Here is a 20,218-nt window from a genome sequence, read left to right as displayed (position 1 = left end):
GGGTCAGATACATGCAAGGGAAGCCTCACCCATACCATTCCAGCCCACTGGTGGCAATGTTGATGATGATGAAGACTGGTCTAAGTCCTCAAATGATGATGATGGTGATGATCGTGATGCTGGTGGTGGTGATGGTGATGCTGGTGGTGGTAATGTTGGTGGTGGTGATGCTGGTAAAGAATTTGACGGCATGCGAGAGCGTTATGTGGTAGGCCAGGAGGCCCAGGATACGGCACCTGTAGAGCCACTCCGATTCACCTGGAGAGACAGTTTGATCATACCACACAAGATACGGACCACGGAGCACGTGCCCCGCACCCCCACCTCGAGAGGCCCCTACATACATACAACAGAAGCGTAGGGGTCAACAAACACAATTGCAACCTGATCACATGGACATTGATAACCTATCTAAATCTGTTGGTGGTTTGAGTATGGGTGATAGGGAGGGAGGACCGACTGGACATTGGTGTGCCCCATCTTTTGACGCACATACCACTCCATTGGCATCGGATTATGGTGCATCACAACCTTACGGTGGATATGGATATGGATCATCATCATATGGGCAGTTTAGTGGGGTAGGGGACTATAACTACCAGTCCCAGTCCCAGGGACATACTGGATCATCTTTTGTAGATAACATCTTTGCATACCCTAGCGGACCTAGCTACCAACCTCACCAGCCATACATGTAGCCAATGCCATCGCCTCTTGCGCAGGCGCCAACATCATGTCACAGTGGATCATCTTCTTCACGGACTGGATCGATTGGTAACCCTAGTTTATATCCTAGGATAGGTTACCTCTAGGTATGTTGATGATTCCATTTACGTGACACTTGTGGATGACTACACTCGTTTCTTCTCCGATTCTATACCGTGGTCCACATATGTCCTTCAAACAGAGAGCAATGGACGTCGACTCCAGCGAGGTATGAGTGGGATTGATCCAGAGAGGCACAACAACTACTATTAGCAGTTTAGCACTTGTAATTTGTAACTTAAGTTGTGATTTCATTGATCTATGAACTTGTGAGTTGTGACTTGCGAGTTGCGAGTCTTGTGACTTACTAACTTTGACACTTAGTGTATTGCCTTTAAGGCTTTAAGCGAGTTATTGAATATTATGGAGTTTATGAGAATCATGGTACTCATCAATGTGTATTGGCTTTAACTTGATATGTGATGAAGTTAAATACTATTATTAAATATTAACTGCCTAATCTATGTGTATTTAACTATTTATACATTAGGGTCGGCGACCGTATGTCAATCAAGGGTGCAAGCCCAAAACACCAATTTGAATTCACATTTTTACAATTTTATGGTTTAAATGTGTTTATTAAGCTTAAATAAGGTTGTCCATGAAGTTTCAGGCTTAGATATGGCCAAATACCCCCCGAGATGGACCCCTGAAATATTGCACAAAAAATGCAATATTTCGGTCATATTTCGCGATATCTCGGGTATCTCGGATATCTCGGTAGGCCCGAGATACCGAGATATCGCGAAATATTAAACCATGCTCATAACAGGCCTAGTGGGTGGCTTAATAGTCATCCGATCATGTTTCTAATTTTCAAGTTTAATATTAACCACAAGATCGCGTCACTCTGAAAGCGGGGCTTATCCTGGCCTCTATATTGGAATATTTGTAGAGTGTACATGCGCCTGCATTACATGGTAACAATGCATCAGGCGGCTTAAACTATGTTCATTCGATCGACACCCAAATGTGTGGGTTTGTTTTCGTTCATTTGATTAGAATCGTTCTGTCAGATGAAACGTGAGCGTGTTGCAGACCTGTCAAATAGAATCTACTGTGTGTCTATTGTACTCTCGCTTTACACTCAAGTTGTGTGTCAATTGGCCTCACTTGTGTGGATCTTGGCGTATAGAAACTTCATGCGCCCTAGTGCCCTATTAATCAGGAGGCTAACAAAGGAATATTTTGCGTCACTCACTTCCACGCTAATGCGTGCTTGGTTCTTACCCATTGATTGAGAATCTAGCGACATGGCCACTTCTGGGCTGCACAATACTGATACAGTGTATGAGAGAACAACTTAAATTAGTCTGTCAAGCCAAGCAAATCACCCGAAAAGTTATCTTGGCCATAACGTCTTCGTTTGACTGAATTTTTTAATTTTGTCTTCGCCACCTTGCTCGTAACGGGGAGGAGCTTAACTCCACATATGCAATCTCAGGAAAAAGTTCCAGAATGCACCTCCAATATCCATAAATCTCCCAATTTGCTCTGTTTCTGCGCGATGAAAAGAAAATTCCAATAACTTCCTCATCTGGTATCGAAATGATGTACTTTCAGTCATAGTTGTCAAGGTGCCTTGGTCAACTTGGGCACCTTGGTCGCCTAGTTGGTGTCGCCTTGATTTTGGCCCGTCTCCACCGCCTTGGGTCACCTAGAAGCCATGACAACTATGCATCCAGTTGCATTGGACAGCAGACTCGATGCTCTACAAGTTCCATGTACAGGACTTCTTCCAAATCTTCCATCTGACCTTCCCAATTCAGCTTCAAAGTGGACGCAACTGCGCGACCCTATGAATTCAACACTTTTACTGTACGGGGCCTTCACCTGCTGCCAAACACTATATAACAGTGTAAACACTGCCAAATGTCATCAACTATGCACTGCCAACTCACCGTCTGAATTCTCCAGCACTGCCGGAACACTTGTAAACACTGTGCATCATCAGAAACCTCTGCCAAAATCCTCCAGCGATAAGGAGCACGCCGGTCTACTGCCCACTTTTTCCAAAGAAGCCGCCACAGCATTGAAGTCACCCCCCACAGCCCAAGGCAACGAGACAGAAGGAGAGTATGCCTCAAGCTTCTCCCACAGCTCCATCCTCTCCACCCTTGACCAGAGGCCATGGACAAACGTAAGGACATAGGAGCTTGCAACCCCCCCCCGACATTCCACCGTGATGTACTGACCATGTTCTTCCACCACCCTTGCTTGAACTGACGATCTCCAAAAAAATCCATAGCCTGTCCGAAGTGTGAACCGAGTCCATCCCAATTCTCCTCCTCACCACTCACGCCTTAGAGACCTACGCTTTTGGATCAGCCACCGCTACCATGTCCACCTTATGCAAGCTTACAAGTGCTTTAACCGCCTACTCGTGGGCTTGTTCCCAATCCCTCGGGCATTCCAAAAAATGCAACTCATTGATCAGAGTTTAAGGAGTCAACTGCCGACCTCATCGATCTCGTGATACGCCGCTGGGCCCCTTCCAGGGCTCTCCTTCTAGCCCTAGCTTTCTTAATCTTCTTTTGCCTATACACCAAGGCTGCACTGAGACACGCAGCTCGCGGCTGCAGTCGCCTCCTGGCCCCACGGGCACCTGGTGCTGACTCTATATGCGTCTCTGGCAGCCTCTCAGCATCTGGTGTTGACCCCATGTGCTCCTCTGAAAGTCTTTCCACCAATCTGTTAACCCTCCCAGGGAGTGTGGCCTTGAAGGCCCTGAGGCTTTCCACCATCGCCTCGCGGCTTGTCTCCACAGGCGCTAAAGCCGACACCTGCCAGTCGTCCTTCGATCCAGCAGGAACAATCCCCCCTTCAAAGAATGGAGCAGTGACAACACAGAGGGAAGACGATCAAAGTTCCTTGCCCCTGCTAGCTGCACCCATTGCGCAACCCGACTCCAACAGGAGTTCCTTCTCCACATCGGCCCTGCCCACATCGACCTCCTCCCGCTCGGCTTCCAGAACTTGTGTTGCCATGCTTGGAAGTTCACCCTCCTCTAAGTCACAGGGTGCAACCCCCCACCTGCCGCAACAACTATCTCACCTCTGGTAATGGTTGCAACTGCCTCAGCTGTACCAGCGCACCTCAAGGCTTGCTCCTCCACAGCCAACGGCTCCACAGGTCTCCATCGACCACTCCTCCATCGAGGAATCCCAGCAGGTCCCTGGTCCGTAGGCCCCCAACCCTCTTTGGCACCCCCTAACGATGTTCCCTCTCCACGTGGAATGTAAACCCCCTCGCGATTCCTGCCCTCCCCAAGCACCTCTGTCGCCGCTGCTCCTACAACGTTGGTCGTAACTGCTGCTCCCAGAGACGCAGCATCAACACGAGCTCCGATAGGCCTCTGCCTTTGTGTCTTCCTGTACACCTCCTTCAAATGGCCAATCTTTGAACAAGCAACACAATAGGAGGGCAGCCTGTCGTACACCACAGCCTGGTGAAAACCACTAGCGCCACAGCCAACCTAGACCTTCGCCGGCAAAGAAACTCGCAAATCCACCTCTACACACACATGGGCTGCCACCATGCGCATGCAGTTCGCCATAGTCCCATCCACCTTCAAGACCCTGCCAATAGCCCCTGCTATGGACCTCAAGAAGTTTGCCTGATACAGATTCACCGGCAGCCCCGGCAAAGAAATCCACACCGGCGCCAAGGGAGATTCCCAACCCGAGACGAAGTCTGAAGTCCACTTCATAAAGCGAAAAAGAAAGCCCTGGATATGCATCTGATCCTTCATCCAGACCTTGACAAAATCTGCTTGATCAATGAAGCGCAGGAATACATACCGAGGGTCGAGAGTCAATACAACCACATCCCCCTGCAGGTGTAAATTCTTTTGAATGGCCTCCTTGATCACAAACAGCAATGGCTTCCCATAACTGCACTTGGCAACAAGAGCAATAGTAAAAGCCCTTTCCGAAAGTTCCAACTCTTCTCTGGAGAAGAAGACCGCAGGACACCCAAAGAAAGTTGAGGGTTTTTTAATCTCCAAGGCAACAGGTGGCAGAGACAATGACCTAGTCACCACGGAAGCATAGGAAGCAGTCCCACCTTCATCAATTCCAATACGAGGTGGAGGATCAAAGGGCCGATCCTCCCTAGGAGGAGCCGCCATGCTCAAAATCCACGTGAACACCAAACCCTAAACGTGCGCCATCAGAGCTAAATGTGCGCCCCCTCTTTCAAAGTTCTCTGTGGGGTTTGAATTAGTCGATGCAGTGTTCACAGGTGTTAGACAAGGTTAGCCGAGGGGGGGTCTTCTAGAGACAGGTTAATCCTGCAGTGCTTTGGTCTTGAGGCTGCACCAACCAAAATTGCCCGCCCCCTCCCTGTATATTGGTGCCCCCCTTTCTTTTCAGTTAAGCTTAATATCGATGGGGCTTGTCGGGGCAACCCTGGTGATGGAAGGGGGGGGGGGAGGAGTTATCAGGAATATGGGTGGTGTTGTCCTGGCAGCCTTCTCAAACCATTATGGTGTGTGCACTAACTCAATAGCCGAGCTGAGGGCCTTGAGAGATGGCCTAAGCCTGTGCCAGGAGCTGGGTTTCAAAGATGTGGTGGTGAATTCAGACTCTGCCTCCACGGTTAGACTGGTGAACCAAAAGAGGTGTAGTCTGTGGAAAGGGTGGTATTGGTTTAATGAGATACACGGGTTACAGTGGTTTTTGCCTTTAGGGAGAGTAACAGAGTAGCTGATTGTTTGGCCAAGCGGGCTTATGAAACTGGGTCCTCTGTCACCTTCCAGGAGGACAATTTGCCACTAGGTATTTTTCAAGGTATTATTAGGGAGGATAGGGAGGGCCTGCCGATCCTTAGAATATAAGTGTCGTTTGTAAGGGTGGGCTAGGCTCGGTCCTTGAGTGTGAGAGTTTTTTTCTTGGGTTGGGGTTAGGTGGAATGTCCCCCCCCCCTGTATTCTTTATTCTTTGCTGAATTAATAAAAGATTTGGGGCTGGTCCGGGTCCCAGGTAAGTTTGGGTTAAAAAAAAAAAAAAAACCTGTGAACACTGCCATGTCACCTGTGCAGTATTTTCAGCACTCCCTGTCAATGTCTGTACTGCCTACCATATCAAACACTATACAAACTTGCACACTACTGCCAAAGTAATTGTACTTACTATGCTGCAACTTATCACACTGCCCATGTCACACTGCTACACTGAATTACTACCATTGTGTAAGTCTGTCTGTTATGCTGACTGTGTCAAGCATCATGACCTGTGTGAGTGTGTTGATCTGACTATGTTGACAACACCAACTGCCATATCCCCAACACTCTTATAATAATTTTTTTATGACTAAAAACGCGTGCATTCACAATGAAGAAATGTATTGGTTCTATGCTTTACATACAACATTGCTTAACTCTTCTAAGAAATAACTTTTTACAAGATTTTTTTTTTTTTTGGGGGGGGGGGGGAGGAGGGCAGTTTTTCAATCAACTAAACTAATCAATCAAGGTGGCCTATACCTGCCACACGGTAGTACAGTTAAGTGCTCAAATTGTGGAACATGTTCATCCATCATCTAATCAAGGGCTGATTTTTGGGCCAATCTAACTTCTAAACGTGTCAATATAACACTGAAAAATGTTTAGAAAAAGCCAACTCTGTTTAAATAACAGGAGCTGTTGAAAAAACAAGGTGAAACCAACAATTGTATAATCATTTCAGGAGTAGTTCATTGACCTCATGAAACCATCCATTGTATCATCAGCTCCAAGGGTTGTTCTTTTAATCTTGCCTTCCATTAGATTATATTAATGCCATGTTCACATTTGTATATCATGAATGTAATTCATGTTACATCTTAATCATTGATTGTATTACATTAATGTATAGTCCATAAAAAGTTAAAAACCATAATTCCGTTCTATGTAAAGATTATTAGCATACATTATAAGTTTTTCATTAAATTTTTTTATTTCTTCCCACATAATGATTATAAAATATGTACAGTAACCAATAAGTTGGGCCAAATATTGAAACAAAAATGACCGGCATAAGTGGAAATTTCATTTCAGACACAAAACTAAAATAGCCACCAAAACGAATTTTACAACTAAGGTGTGGGGTCACCGATCACATGCATCCACCCTCATTTGTCTCATGTCTGTCACATTGCAAGGAAATGCGAGTTAATGATAATGGTAAAACATCAGCGACACCATGTCTCTCCCATACACACTACCTTGATGACAGGTAGTGCAGGAGCATCACCATCAGTTTTCAGTGGGTTTGGTATTTCAAAAGATCAAATCAGATTGCATTTTGTACATGAGGAGTTCCATCCATGAGTTAATAAGAGCTCTGGCTGTAGGCTACAGAAAGAGTTGCATACAGACTCATTTTCATATATAGAATGGTTTAGGCAAGGCCAGGGACTGGATCTCCTCTAGATGATTTGATGGCCAAACTTAAATCTCTATTCTTCTTCTTGTTCCTACTTAAGCATTTAAATTTCTAGTTCTGCAATTATAATTTCCAAAAAATTTCTGACTACTTTATTTCCATTAAGCTATTTTCTTCAATCAAACAAAGATTATGTTTCGGGTTAAGAATTTTTACATTACACTAAATTTTTTAATTTGAAACCGGGTTTAGGATGTAATTCCATGGTTCTTTAATCTTCGTACACTATTCATGATTGTAGGTTTTGGTCGGAACTGACAGTAATTTCCGAGTTGTCTCGGTTTTGGGCAGGGCCGAAACGAAACCCAGTGTCAAAACCTCGAAACAAGATCCGGCATGTCTCGGTTTTGGGGCTGACCGAAACCAGGTCTGAAACCAAGATCTCCATCCTTAATATTAGGAGCAGCTATCTGAACAGAGGATTTTTCTGATTTTGAGTGAAGCAATTTATCTAACCAATCATTGATCAGTCTTAACCCATAACCCTTGTTCTGGTTTTGGATTCAATTGTTTCAATTCCGCATATGATTTGAGTCCTGAAATCCAATTCAGATTCAATTTCTGAAACCTATTTCCAATTTCTTTGAACTCATATCCTAATAGTTGAGACCACTAACCGCAGGGATCTGAATTGTTCAACATCACCAGGTCAAAAATTTGGTCAAGTAAAAGAGCTCAAATCATTCAAAACCTTCCTAGTGAGAACTGGTTAATGTAATCTTCCAGAGACAAGTGACCTAGTTGCTTATCAATGCAGCTGTATTGGTGACCTGCGGTTTGTCCATTCTGAGTTGACAAGGGTTCAGACCATTTTTTATGTGTTATCACTCCATCATAGGCTCATTTTTTGGGGGAAAATCTAAATGGTGGCATGGTTGCATTCTAAGCTGTATGAGAGATATCAGAAACTCTAGAAGGATTGACTGATCAGACAAAGTTCAAGAACAAGGGCTGAGAAAAGGTCAGATCTATATCCAATCTGGCCAGATTGATGGGTTCATTCCAGCAGTTGAATTCTTTGTTTGTTATGGAAGACTCAGACGCAGAAAGTGCTTTGGGAAGGATAATATCTGATAGTCATAAGTCATAACTCATAAGTTGGAAAGGCTTCCAGATTTAACAGAACAGATCAAAGATAGCAGGGGTTGCAGATCTGGTTGCAGAATTCCCAAACAGAACATCCGCCAGCTCTGGTTTGAGATCCAACTCTCTCGATTTTCTCCCTCCCATTTCCAGATACCGTAGTTAGTGTCAATTTTTTATCCTGGACCCACCCATATCAGATTCAACAGTAAGTTTTTAATTTTAGGTGGAAGTCTTAAGGCAACTAGCTATTGCATCAGTTTTAGTTCACTTGAAAATGTAGCCTTTACTTATGTTATTTCTTATTTTGTGAATTGACATAAATAACCCTTATTAGTAGGAGCTATGAAAAGCAGAACATGTAATGCAGTTCAAGGTTTTAGAAGGAATCTAGAAGCAAGAACTACGACCAGGATCAGTAAAGAATCACTAGGACAGAGCAGGAACTGAATAGACATAACAGAAAATTTTAAGTTCAATGGAACTGTGAGGTGTACAATGGACAGTCATAGAGAAACTCAAAATCAGAGCAAGGAATTTTGTCCAGCAAATCAAAGCTAGAAAGTAATCTCAGAGCTTAAGAGATAAGTAATAGAATAATAAATATCAAATATTGGAAGAAACTGAACTAGAATAAGGAAGATATGACCGAATCTACAAATCAAATCAGAAAGAGGAAATCCGCATGGTGTGAAAGTGAAATAAGATGTAAGAAGTAGAAGAAATAGAATAAGCGGTGACGAAAGGATCACACCTGGAAAAATTAAAGATGAATAAAATTATGAGGAAAAAGAAAAAAAACTAGCAATCATGTTCAACAGCACTAAAACTCAATATCCTTTATTCGAATCATGTCTAACTAATAGGGGGTATACATATACAACCCTTTAAATTTCCTAAACCGACTTATAAACATAGTTCGAGAACTCGCGAGATCTAGCTGAGTTTCTCGGGTTTTCGAAATCCCGAGACGAGATGGGGGTCGAGTCACAAAAGTACAATATCTCGTCGATGACAGCTTTGTTTTGAAAGCTTTCCAACAAGTCCAAGATTGCTTAAATCTGATTTATATTGAAGGAGTTATGTACCGGTGAAACTTAATTCAGTGTGCGCGAATGCTGTCAAAATCGCTCTAAATGAAAAAATATTTTTGGACAACAAAACAAATGAATATTTTACCGCACTTTTGGTTTTTAGCAATGTTTTACCATATTAAGATTTATGGAAATTTTAGATTTGAGAAAAACCCCAGCATTAGAAAGTTGAAAATTGCACCTACCGCCGAAAATCCAGTTTTTGTTCTTGAACTGGGGGGTTGACTATTTTTCCTTTTGGAATTTTATTTTTTAACTATTTTTATTGGATTCAAATAGGGGGATATTTGCTTATTTATGAATAACATCTTAAGTAAATGAAATACAAATAAGTGTGTTTGTCCTGTGTCTGTCCTAGTTTCTAGCATAAGTGTCTGTCCTGTTTTCCCACTAATTGAAACTCCTATTTGGAATTTGTTTTTGCAAAATCTGATAGTGCCATTGTGTTTAAATGACCTAAAATAAGCTGAATATCAAGTTTCAGACCCAAACTAGGTCTAAAACCCACCGAGATGAGGCTTTGAGGCGAGAAAAAAAAAAGTGCACCAACTCGGCGAGATCTCGACTCGACTCGGTTTTTCAAGAGTCCGAGTTGGCACCGAGACCCGAGTTTTCGAACCTTGCTTATAAAAGGACTCTTAGTCATTCTCAAGTAGTGAACAAAGTAAATAAACTCAAAATATAACTCTATACTTGCTAATAAGTATCCTAACCAAATTCAAACAAGGGATTTTCTTTTTGACAACCCATAAGGTGTCAAAAATTTTGTAACCTGACTTTTTTGCCTTTTAGTATAACACACTATTTTTTTTTTCAAATGAGGGTAAATCCTGTCATTTCACATGCCTACTAGAAAAATGCACAAGACTATGACAGCTTCTGATAATGTTGGTCCCAATGCATCACTAAGAGTGAAGTGCATCAGTGACCCTCAAAAAATTCCGAACCCTTGACCTGATTTCGTTGCTTGACACAGAGACGATGAAACCCCCCCTTGTAATCACGATTGGCTAGTGCTAGCCAATTTTACCAACCACACACATCATATGCATACCCACCTCGCAACCACAACGTGGCCAGGTATACCAAGTACTGCACACCCACCCTGCAAAACACGTACTCCAATATCCAAATAATAGACAAACCATAGAGACAACAGATTTGCGTGATTTGACAATGTGCCTACATCCACGAAGCAATGCCCATTCTGGGCTCAGCGAATGCTTGTTACTCTTTAGCAGCTACAACCCCAAATTTACACAGCTACAACTATGAGGGTGCTACAACACCCACCTTTAGACAGCCACAACTGTCAAGAAGCTACAACCTTTCTCTGTCCAACTTCCACTGAACACCCAAAATATAAATAATAAAGGACCTATAGTATTGCCCCAATTACAAGCTTAATCAATTGCAAATCCCACCCAATTTCATCACAAGCATTCACATAGGCATTTTCACAACCATCTAGCCTATGATGAAATACAATAACAAGGGATTTGTCCAAAGGATTACCTATGTCGTAGGGTAACCTCTGGAGATGTTGTAGACTGGACATCTCCAATCACTAACACACTTCGTTGTCTTCTTCTTCCTTCCTCTTTCTTCCTCTTCCTTCTCTTCTCTCAATCCCTTGCTCTTCTTCTCTTCTCAATCTCTTCTAAGCCCAAAGCCCTTGTTTGCATAAAGCTATTGAAGAAACCTTCCAATGACTCAAATCAATGAATGGTATAAAGGGTAACCCTCTAGGGTTCTTCTTGGAGACTCTCTCTTCTATTTCTCTTCTCTCCCTTATGTTTTTCTCTGTTTTTCTTGTAGGTAGAGATAGGGACTAAAGCACTAAAAATTTCATTAAGTAGGCTAACAATAGCCTCAATCCTGTGCATGGTCCAACCATCCGGTCCGACCATTTTCGGCGCGTCGTTGGGAAAACATTTGTATCTCCCTCATCTAATGTCGGAATGACTTGAGACTTTGGCATTTGAAAGAGGACTCAAAGATCCACATCTTTCATGTTTTGAGCTACTCCAGAATCTGCCATTAAGCCACCCTTAAATGCCCTTGAAGTCATGCCACATGCAAAACAGGAATTCTAAAAATCCTGCGCAACAGATAATGTTCAAGGCATATCTCCGTCATATGAATTCTGATTGCCCTTATTCCAAAGCTGATTGAAAGAGGACTTGAAGGACTACAATATTTGTGTTTTGAGCTTCAACAGATTCGGCCTCTAAGACAACTCAAAAATTAAACGAAGTTGATGTCAGTGCAAAAACCAGTGTTCTGAAATCGGTTTACCCACTGTCTAGGCCACTTCACCTTGATCTTGTCCTCTCTAATCACCTCATCATGCATGTTCTCCAAATTCACATTTGTGAGCGTGCATTGGCTTTCACAAGAACAAGACGTTGCCAACAAGGACAACTCTTCAATCATGCCTGTTGTCACTGTTCTGACACCATATCATCTGCTTTTACTCTGTCATTGACACTACCATTAGTTGGCTGCCACTACTCTTACAGTGTATGTTACAGTGTATGCTGCTAGTCACTGCACTGTATATTCCACATAGCTATCTCACTGACACTGTTGACTCAGTGTGTTGACAACTTGACAACAATGACAACAACACCTGCAAGTGTGCCCAACAGATAATGACATAATGATAAGTCATTTTCGAACATAGTTGTCAAAGCGTCGCCTTTTAGGAGTCTAGGCGGTCTTAGTGGTATCGAATCAGGTTTGGCCATTATTTATCCCAAATATCATTTAAGTAAATGTTTTATCCATAAATAAGCAAATACCCCCTATTTGAATCTAATAAAAATAGTTAAAAAATAAAATTCCAAAAAGGATAAAAAGTCAACCCCCCAGTTCAAGAACAAAAACTGGTTTTTTGGCAAAAGTGAAAATTTTAACTTTCTAATGTTGGGGTTTTTCTCAAATTTAAAAATTCCATATATAAAACATTGCTAAAAACCAAAAGAGTGGTAAAATATTCATTTGTTTTGATATCTAAAAAACAAATATTTCATTCAGAGCGATTTTAATGCATTCGTGCACACCAAATAAAGTTTGACCGGAACATAACTCCTTCATTATAAATCAAATTTAAGCCATCTTGGATTTGTTGGAAAGCTGATTTTGTGCACTACCTAATACAAAGTCTCATGCAAAAAAAAAATCACTTGACCAGTCAAACTTCTTAGAGAACAATAAAATTTATCTAAATCTAGCGCAGTTTAATTACTTATAGATAAGATCATATTTTTTTTGTGAATATAAATTCATTACCAAAGAGAAGGACTCCCAAAAGAGGAAAGAAAAAGAGAAAGCCAAAATACAAGCAAAAACAAACACACACCCCAAGAAGAGATCAAGAGGGGGAAATTCTAAGATGTTACAATATGCAGGAGTCAATGTATCTGAGTGGCACCGATGACAATTTGCTTTTGATGTCAAAGGAGATCCAATCCCAAATCTGACGGAAGGATTTAGAGTTGGAAGTCCATCTTTTAAGGTTGTGCTCAAGCCAAATATGGTGAATAGCTACACTAAAAGCAAGTTTACCCACTCCGTCACAAACAAAGGAGCCTCGAAAAAGTCATATCAACCCAAATCCATTCCCGCTAAAAGAAGAGGATATGCCTTCTGATTGACCAACAACGAGAGAGGAGCCAAGACTAAATCCTCGAGGAGAATGGGCAGCTAAAGAACAAGTAATCAACATCCTTAAGCCCATTCCAGCAAAGAATACAAGAAGGAGACACAGGAATGTGCCTCCTAATGAGGAAAGCCTATGTCTGGAGGCAATATCTAAGAGCACGCCAAACTATAAAATTGTAGCAAAGGATGTGGCTAGGGAACCAAACCAACTAGCGCCAGGTGACTACTACTCCCTGAGATCTGAGAAGATTCCAGGCAGACTTCAAACTAAATGAACCAGAAGGGTAAATTGTCCAAATCACCTAATCTCCCCTACCTAGAGGAGTCCTGGGAATACTCGAGAGGGCAATCTAGAAGGGCTCCAAAAGGGGGGGGATGGAGAGGGAGGATCCCAAGAACACCCTGGATGATATCAGAGAACATGGCCAGCTTGTCAAAACCCAAGCTATAAATAACTCTGTCGCCCACTGAATGGAGAAGGATACCCAAGGGGTGCTAGATATCTAACCAAAGTTAAGTAGAGGCACAATCATCAATCAAGGAGGAAATATAGCCAAGAGCTAAAGGTCTAAGCTTCACAATCTTTCTCCAAACCCATGAAGCTTCAGAGGGGGGAGGGACCATCCAAAATAGTGTCATTGTGGAGATGTCTAGCATAAACCCAGTCAACCCAAATGCTCCTCTGTTTGATATCTTTTATGCGCCTAAGCCCCAAACCTCCCTAGACTTTGGAGAGAAAAACTGAAGCCCAGGAAGTGGGGTGAAGGAATCTAGAGGACTCTGATCCTTCCCAAAGGAAGGAGCACATGAGAGCTTCGAGCTTTGGGATGACAGCCTGAGGAATCCCAAATATGTGTGACCAATAAAGGTAAGTGGACTGAAGAACTGATCTGATCAAATCAAGATGGCCCGCATAGGATAGTAGCTCACCTTCCAAAGTTGGAGTCTCTTGTGCACGGGGTCAAGCATAGGGGTGTAGTGGTGCGCAATCAATCCGGAGGGGATCAAAGGGAAGCCCAAATATTTGACTGGAAGGATCCCAATAGAGAATCCGGACATCTCCTTCAAGGTGGCCTTGAGGTTCTTTGAAACCTCGGACAATAAGACAAGGGACTTTGAAAGGTTCACACGGAGGCCTGACATACCCTCAAAGTGCCTCAGATAAGACAATGCAAACTGGACCGAAAGGGGATCAGCTTTGAAGAAAAGCATGAGATCATTTGCAAAGGCAAGGTGGGAGAGCTTTAGGGCCTTACATTGGGGAGAGGGGTAATTAACTGCTGGTCTGTGAGGGATTGGATGCTTCTGGATAAGACTTCAAGGGCTAAAGGGAGAGGGGGCAGCCTTTCAGTGGTAGACCCAATTTATGAAAAAGGGGGTGGGGGTGGGGGTGGGGGGGGGGGGAGAGGCGGAGGCTGGTTTTCTCTATCAAACCCTCTCACAATCTTCATGGAAAAGAAGGATGATGTTAGAAATACATCGACCAGGAACGAAAGCTGATTGGTTATCACTGACTAGGGAATCAACAACGAACTTGAGGCAATTTGCCGAGATTTTTGCAAGGAACTCATAGAGCTGATGTAGAAACATCACCAAAAGAGGCTTATTTTGATGGGAAGGAGTCTAGGGTTAGGTTATATACTTTTTGGGCCTTTGGTCCTATGGGTTTCAATGTAATAGGTCACTTTTATGGACCTAAAGTAGGGGTAAATAGGTTGCATACGGGATTAACTTCTCTTTTATTTTCATGTTTAGTGTTTTAAATTGAACCGGTCCAAAACTAGTTTGAACCAGTGGTTCAATTTGACTGACTTGAGTCACCTTTCTTTTATTTCCTTTCATTATAAGTTGGGTCCACACCTCTCCACGAATTTGAGAGAGGTTGGGAAGTGTAATTAGAATCGGCTAGGAGATTTTACACTCCTAGGCTGACTAAGAATATGGCCTATGGCCACTATAAATAAAACGATTTGGTGGGGGATTATTCTCACCTCTGAATTTTAAAACATCTCTCTTTTGAGCTGCTGTTCTGCAACTTGTTCTTCATTGCTGAAAATTGTCTTGTGTGTGATCAAGACTGGTGGGATTGGGGTTTGATCCAATCAACACCTTACGGTGTGAAGCCCGGGTGGTTCTATTCAAGTTCTACTTTCTAGTTTCAGTCAAAACTTCTATTTTTTATTCAAGTTCCTCCATCAACAAGCTGCTGCCAATAACTTTCTGCCATTACAAGTAACCTAGAAGCATCCCCATCCCCATCCTTCTTCTAATCCTCTATACCACCAAACCCTAACATCCCCTCCATCTCTGAACATCATTCTCATCACCTAAATTCTGCTCAGACCAAACCAGCTAGCAAAATCCCACCTTTTTTTTAATCAAACTCTCCACCCCTTCCCCTATAGCACTCAATCCAAACCCCAGCTCCATCCTCCCACTCTAAACCCTAGATTTCCTTATTTTACTCTTTTCAAAAACCTGAAACCCTAACCCTATATTGCTGTTAATTGAACTCAGCATACTTCCCTCTATTAAAACATCTCAGGACCTTCACTATTAGACTCCCCTACCTTGACTTGACATAACCTAACACCAAACCCTTACCCTAACCAAATCCTAACCCTAATTTCACCAAAACCCTATTTTGACCTAGCCAATTCACCTGTTCATAACAGATCCTAGTTTACTGGCTCCTAGTTGGTCTCCTACAAATCTAGGACTACATTAAGTGGCATCAGAGCATGGATGAACATGGTAGACCAGTGCTGCCAGCAACACCCGATCCTATGGCTACAATGATTGAGTTGTTTCAAAAGTTCTCTGTTGAACAGAGGGCTATATATGAAGACATAAGGGCAGATCAGAGAGCTATGTATGATAGTTTGCAGCAAATTAAGCACCGTCAAGTTACTCCAATAAGGGATAGCAATCTACCCATGGAAGAGGACAGATATCAAGGACAATCCCAAGTTCATCGCCGTAGTAGAAGGAGCAGAGAATATAGAGACTACAGGAAACAACCTAGACCTCCAGAGACGTTCGAGTTGAGAGAATATGATGGCATACTAGATCCACAAGTATTTTATGATTGGTTAGCTGCTTTAGACGATTATTTAGATTGGTATGATTTATCTGAGTCTAGGAAGTTGAGATTAGCTCGTACTAATCTAGTAGGGCCAGCCCGTGATTGGTGGAGAACTACTAAGACAGATCTTCAGTATGAAGGCAAAGCACCTATTAATTGGGTAAAGATGAAGGAAGACCTGAGTAAGAAATATTTACCACAAGCATTCAGAGCTCGACGGCAAGGTCAAACAAATTCCCTTTGACAACATCATCACCAAAAGACCTTCAAAGCTGAAGACAACTTGAAGCCTCCATCTATGAGATTTAGTTTGCAAGTTGAAGAGTGTTAGAAATCTGACATCACCAGTGTTAAATCAGCGGCTGAATACAAATTTACATTGCCAAAGGAAATTGAGAGGACACAAGTTGAAGATAGAGCTGAAGTGATCATAGTGAATTGCGATGAAAAGAAAGAGACAATGCCTCAAGCTTCAAAGACAGAAAGTCAACATGTAGAAGATTCTACTGAAGAGGTCAATGTCAAAGAGATCAAAGTAGACAAAGCTGAAACAGCAGAAAATGAAGAGGTGGTTGAGAACACTCTAAAAGAAATCATCAACATTCAAGATGTTGTTCTCATAGTTTGAGAACTCGCCGAGTTTCTCGGTTTTTTAAAAAACCGAGACGATACTGCCTGCGAGTCTCAAAAGTGTAATATCTCGCCGAGATCTCGGATCTCGGTTCGGGTCTCGGTTTCGACCCATTTTTTAACCCACCTACCACTAAAATACCTCACCTAACTCGATAGAACTCGACATATCTCGGCGAGATCTCGGATCTTGGGTCCAGATCTGGGGTTGACCCATAGAAATGACCCATCTACTATGTATTTACCTAACTCGATGAAAAAAAAAATGCACCAACTCGGCGAGATCTCGACTCGGTTTTTCCACGAGCTGAGTTGGTCTCGAGACCCGAGTTTTAGTACCTTGGTTGTTCTTGAAGATGTGGAGCTTGTGCCTCAAGTCTTAGATGAGAAAGTTACCAACGTTGAAGACTCTATAAACACAACATTCACAGTTAATATTGATTCAGGGGCTGAGCACATAAAGTTTGTCCTGCCACCATGGTTCTTTGAAGAGAAAGCTCTACACCTTGAAGACTACATTCATCAAGTCTACAAGCAACCAGAAATCTGTTTGGGAATGGTCAAGTCTGCAACCCAAGTGTTGTTTCCCCCTCATCAGTGCAAAATTCGAGGACGAATTTTTTCAAGATGGGGAAAGTTGATACAGATACATCACCAAAAGAGGCTTACTTTGATGGGAATAATTCTAGGGTTAGGTTATATGCATGTTAGGCCTTTGGTCCCATGGATTTTCAATGTAATAGGTAACTTTATGGACCTAAAGTAAGGGTAAATAGGTTGCATATGGGATTAGCTTCTATACTTAGTTATTTTCATGTTTTAGTGTTTTAAATTGAACCGGTCCAAAACTAGTTTGAACCACTGGTTCAATTTAAGTAATTTGAGTCACCTTTCTTTATTTCCTTTCATTATAAGTTGGGTTCACACCTCTCCACGAATTTGAGAGAGGTTGGGAAGTGTAATTAGAGTCAGCTAGGAGCTTTTACACTCCTAGGCTGATTAGGAATATGGCCGACGGCCACTATAAATAAAACAATTCGGTGGGGGATTATTCTCACCTCTAATTTTGAAAATCTCTCTTTTGAGCTGCTGCTCTGCAACTTGTTCTTCATTGCTGAAGATTGTCTTGTGTGTGATCAAGAGTGGTGGGATTGGTCTTTGATCCAATCGACACCTTGTGGTGTGAAGCTCAGGTGGTTCTCTTCAAGTTCTACTTTCTAGTTTCAGTCAAAGATTCAATTTTTATTCAAGTTCCTCCATCAACAAGCTGCTGCCAATAACTTTCTGCCATTGCAAGTAAATTGGAAGCATCCCCATCCCCATCCTTCTTCTTCTAATCCTCTAAACCACCAAACCCTAACATCCCCTCCATCTCTGAACATCATTCCCATAACCTAAATTCTGCCCAGACCAAACCAGCCAGCAGAATCCCTCCTTTTTTAGATCGAACTCAATCCCCTGCCCCTATAGCACTCGATCCAAACCCTAGCCCCATCCTAAACCCTAGATTCCCTTATTTTACTCTTTTCAAAAACCCGAAACCCTAACCCTATATTGCTGTTAATTCAAATCAGCATACTTCCCTCCATTAAAACATATCAAGACCTTCACTGTTAGACTCCCCTACATTGACTTGACATAACACTAACCCAAATTTTACCAAAATCCTATTTTGACCTAGCCAATTCACCTGTTCATAACAGATCCTGGTTTACTGGATCCTAGTTGGTCTCCTACCAATCTAGGACTACATTAAGAGGAGGTTGCAAAGGGCAATGGGATGAAAGTCAGGTATACTGGAGGCTCCCTCTCTTTTGGGGATGAGGCAAAGGAAGGTATGATTGATTCCATGGATCTGGGAGGGGTTAAGGAAAAAGTTTTGAAGAGCATGAATAAGGTCGATATCCCAACAAGCAGAGAAGAAACCCATACTAAATCCATCCGGACCAGGAGCACGGTTTCCCTTGTGAGAGAGAACAGCAGAGAGGATTTCAGAGTCTGAAGGAATGGATTGGAGGATGGAGAGGAGGGATGGAAGAATGATCTTAGTAAGGAAGCCATCAAAAATGGGATCAGGGGGGCCTGAAAAGTTGCACAAAATATTCCACAGTAGTGGATTTGATATCTTCCGCAGCAGGGGGGGGGGGGACCATTTGGGGGTCTCAAGGGAAACAATGGAGTTTATGTTGGATCTGGCCTTCATGGATCTGTAAAAGTAAGCAGAATTAGAATCTCCAAGCTCTAACCATTTAATGCGAGATTTCTGGCGAAGGAAGCTTTTGCTTGTTGGGCCAAGAGGGATTGGAGATTGAGGGAAACAGATTTCTCTTCTTCAGCAAAGGGATATTATGAACATCAGATTGGAGGTGAATCTAGGCATCAGATGATTTGGATTTGCAAATAGAGACAAGGGAAGAAATGTTGCCAAAGATGGAGGAGTTCCATCTTTTGAGAGCACATTTTCTAAGAACAGTATAAACCCTATGTGAGACTAGGTATACCAGGACAATGACCAATTCCAAGAACAGTAAAAATAAAATGTATGTTTTGATTGTTTCAAATTTCCAATAGCTTGCTTCTTCAGTTCTGCTGCTTTCTATATGTTGATTTTTGATGAATTGATGTGGCTTAATGTTGATTTTTAATGATATAAGGTACATACTATAACATATTATATAATATTAGAAAAGAGGGGAAATAAAAAATAACACTTAGGTGCCTTATCTCCTAAGCGCTTAGGCACCCCCTCCACCGCCTTAGGTTGCCTTGCCGCCTTGGCAACTATGTTTTCCAATTATTTTGAAAATCTTTTTTTACCCCTAACTTAAAAAACTTTTGGGAATAAAACAAGGGCCAATCAAAAGAAGGTGTCAAGTTCTAAATACACCTATAGAGGTGTCATTTAGACACTCCGTTCAAATAATTGGAACACTTTATTGACTTATAATTAAACCCAAAAGGCCAAAACAACTTAAACCTATAAACAAGTGACCCAAGGCCCATAGAACCCATCTATGGCCCAAAATGAACTCTTCCCAGGCCCAATTGGGCAGTCTTGGTTGCATCAGTATATCTTTATTTGGTAGCATAGTTGTCAAGGCGTCGCTAGGCGCCTTGGCCCCCTCCAATGCCTTGGGATGCCTAGAAGCCGTGACAACTATGCTTGGTCGGCTTTTAACAAGTTAAATGGGTGTATCAACTATCAACCAGAATCACAGATCTAGTTTTTTTTCCCTCCATCATTTTATGAAATAGCAGCAGCAGGTAAGCTCTGTTTTCTTCAGTCTTTCTGGTTTATCTTCTTGGTTTTCTACACAGCTACAAATCCTGAAGTTCTTCCTTGTGTATTTAGATTTGTACAACTTGCCATGTTAAATAGGATGGCAATGAGTGGACTCATGTGATAGGGGACCCCACCCCTGGACATATTACAGGTGAAACAAGCACAGGAATAAGTTAAAAACTGAGTT

The 20,218-nt window shown here is 42.3% G+C and overlaps 1 protein-coding gene across 1 annotated transcript in view; it reads right to left on the bottom strand.

Annotated features, from left to right (window-relative positions):
* The window catches only part of LOC122651568, a 117,154-nt gene that overhangs the window by 18,568 nt on the left and 78,368 nt on the right, over positions 1–20,218 (bottom strand). The window lies entirely within an intron of this gene.

The sequence above is a fragment of the Telopea speciosissima genome, chromosome 2, assembly GCF_018873765.1.
Source record: "Telopea speciosissima isolate NSW1024214 ecotype Mountain lineage chromosome 2, Tspe_v1, whole genome shotgun sequence".
Taxonomy (NCBI): Eukaryota; Viridiplantae; Streptophyta; class Magnoliopsida; order Proteales; family Proteaceae; genus Telopea; species Telopea speciosissima.
Note: the sequence above shows the minus strand (reverse complement) of the source record. Positions and strands in the feature narration are given on the sequence as shown.